General features: G+C 37.7%; 1 pseudogene; it reads right to left on the bottom strand.

The window, feature by feature from the left end:
• Positions 1 to 1,158: 1,158 nt before the first annotated feature.
• On the bottom strand, positions 1,159 to 2,742 carry LOC114177393 (F-box/kelch-repeat protein At1g23390 pseudogene; annotated as a pseudogene).
• Positions 2,743 to 2,977: the final 235 nt, after the last annotated feature.

Raw genomic sequence — 2,977 nt, 5'->3', positions numbered from 1 at the left:
AATAAAAAATGTGAATTTTAATATAAAAATTAAATTTGGTTTCAATTTTGGGGAGAGACCAAATTGGTTTATGTTAACAAAAATTAGGACTAAATTTAACAAAAATAAAAAATATAGGGACCAAATTGAATATAGAACATTGACTTTGATACGTGACACACTGCTAGGTTGACACGTGGACATTTAAAAAATTTTTAAAAAAATTTAAAAAAAAATTTAAAAAAATTTAAAAAAAATTTAAAAAAAATTAAAAAAATTTTAAAAAAAATTTTAAAAAAAATTTTAAAAATTTTAAAAAAAATTTTAAAAATTTTAAAAATTTTAAAAAATTTTAAAAAAATGTAAAAAAAGAAAAACACGAAGTGACACGTGACCGTCACTATTCATGGTCGTTAATGATGTAAATGGTGTTAACAAAAAAGGATCTAATTGAACAAAATTGACGAAAATTGAGACCTAATTGAATACAAAACCAAAATTATGACTTATTTAACAAAAACTTGACGAAAATTGAAATCAAAAAGTATTTTAACTAGAATTTAAAAATTATTCTACTTAGTGCTACCATGTCAACTTTGTCGACAAAATCTTTGTTAAACAATCATTTTTGTTTCATATTCTTTTTATTTTGAAATATGATTTTTCATTTATTTAAATTTTATAATACATGTTTAGTTTAATTTAAAATTTATTTTATTTTTAGTTTATATTTTGAAAAAATATTATTTATATCAAATTATTTAAAAAATATTTTACAAATTAATTTTCTAAATATATTAATATTAAAAATTATTTTATTACATGAAATAAACCGAGTACAGAGTATCTTCTCATTTCTAACTTTCATTTCTTAAGTCTAAACAATTTAACTTTTTACTTTCTTTCCCTTATTTTTTTTCTTACCTCAGATAGAGCATTAATGAATCATATAGGTAGTTCATCACAACCTTCTTGAATCAATATTTGGGGTCAACAAACGTGTGATACTGAAACGTATATCCTTAAGGTTTGAATCTGCTTCTGCATTGCTTTCAGCCATAAATGCATAATGAATCTCAACATTCTCCCTCCGTCCATCACAAATCCTTTCATGTCGCTAGTACATGATTTATTTCATCTCATATTTCTCTTAAATAGTAAAATTTATTGTATAAAAGGTAATAAGTAATATGGAAGTAACATTATTCTTCAAAGAATACATAGCATGACGTGAAAAACATTAATCAAAATCATATTCTCACTGCATGCAAGTCAAGTTTAACAGATGAGAATCACCAGCTCAGCTTTTACAATCCAGGCAAAAGCAGCGAATCACTCCCATAATCATGACATGAACTGGTCCAATCTAAAGACATTGTGTCATACTATGGATATGGATACACAAGAACCATTTATCTATTTCAATCCACATAAAAACAAATTTTTCTGGATCCAAATGAAACAATTTTCACTATCACTCACACTACTTTTTCCACAAACAAACAATTTTTCTTAATCGCCTTCTTTAGATCTTCAAGCCCCACATGGGCGCCACTAAACACCGTTCTCTGCATGCGATTCACGTCACTCGCCGTCACGTTCCTCACGCTTTCCCATTCGCAACTTCCGCCACTCCCAACCTCGCACACAACGATCTCCTCCGCTTCCCAACGGTTCTGAAAATACACATAATTCCCGATCCAGTTAACCACAATGGAGCCACCGCCCTCACCCATAATCTTCACCATCATCTCCTTCGGCATCGCCGCTAACTCCTCACACCAATACCCTAATTCACTTTCCACCGCTAATTCCCCTTTCACTTCCCACAACTTCACCTCCTCCACCTTCTCCACCTCCCCCACCATCCCCGCAACCATTAAACGACCGCCTATCGCTCCGGTCACGCAGTGGAAAACGCTCAGATTCGGACGCACCTCCAACGGGCCCTGCCACCCCATAGTGTTGCAATCCAGCGAGTACGTCACGCCGGAGTTTTTCTCCGTCACGTACATCTTCTCTCCGGTGACGGTCGCAGAGAGCCACGTGGAAGCGGAGGAGTCCTTGAGAATCGCCGGCATAGACTGGCAGCGGGTCCACGCGCGGGACTCCGTGTCATACGCCTCCACAGCCAGAGGATCGTCCTCGAATTCGCACGCGCCTCCCGCCACCACTATGAGTGGTCCCACTCGCGCAACGATAGGGTCGGTGCGACTCACGCGTGGGGGACACGCGTAGTGCCAGTGGAGATGGAGGGGGTCGATGGAGAAGGCGAACTCGGAGGAGGAGAGCGTGTAGAGGAACGTGGAGTTGGAGGCGCGGAGAGTGGAGGCGTGGTTGGGATGCGGCGCGTGGATTTGGAACCAGGTGCGAGAGCGTGGGTCGTAGGCGAAGGTGGTGGTAACGTGCAGTGCACGAGGGTTCTGGATGTGCAGCATGAGCCATGGCTTGATGGGGTTGACGTGGCGGAGGGAGGTGGAGAGCGCACGCTTCCAGGCACGTGAGACGAGAGAAGCTGGGAGGAGGTGGATGAGTGGCACGTAAGAGAATATGGTCTCTAAGATGTCTTCGTTTATGGGAGCTTCTCTTTGGTCTTCAATGTTGGTGTTGTTGATTTCATTGCATGTCGCCATCTCTCAGTGACTATGTTCAGGTTATCCTTCTCTTCCCTCTTTTCTTTTCTTTCAGAGTTGCCTCTGCACTCCTACCATGAGTCTTTATATAGAGAGCAGGATTATTGAATCTTAGAGATCCCGCCATAAAAAAATTATTATTTTTTAGTTTAAATAATAAGGCTTCACTCACCCACGTTTTTAATACTGAAATTCAAAGGAGAAGGATAATTCTTTATTGGAAATCATGTGAGAGCGTATTAAAAGTTCATAGGGACTGTATTTCTCCGCATCTCAACAAAATGGTTTCCTCCTTTAATAAATATTTTTATTAATTCTTGGCATTTTCCAAATAGTTAATTATCGAGGTTCGTAAAAGAGAGGAG

The sequence above is a fragment of the Vigna unguiculata genome, chromosome 3 (genome assembly GCF_037176805.1).
Source record: "Vigna unguiculata cultivar grain cowpea cultivar isolate G323 ecotype 2 chromosome 3, ASM3717680v1, whole genome shotgun sequence".
Classification (NCBI taxonomy): Eukaryota; Viridiplantae; Streptophyta; class Magnoliopsida; order Fabales; family Fabaceae; genus Vigna; species Vigna unguiculata.
The sequence above is the reverse complement of the archived record's forward strand: the minus strand, read 5'-3'. Positions and strand labels throughout refer to the sequence as shown.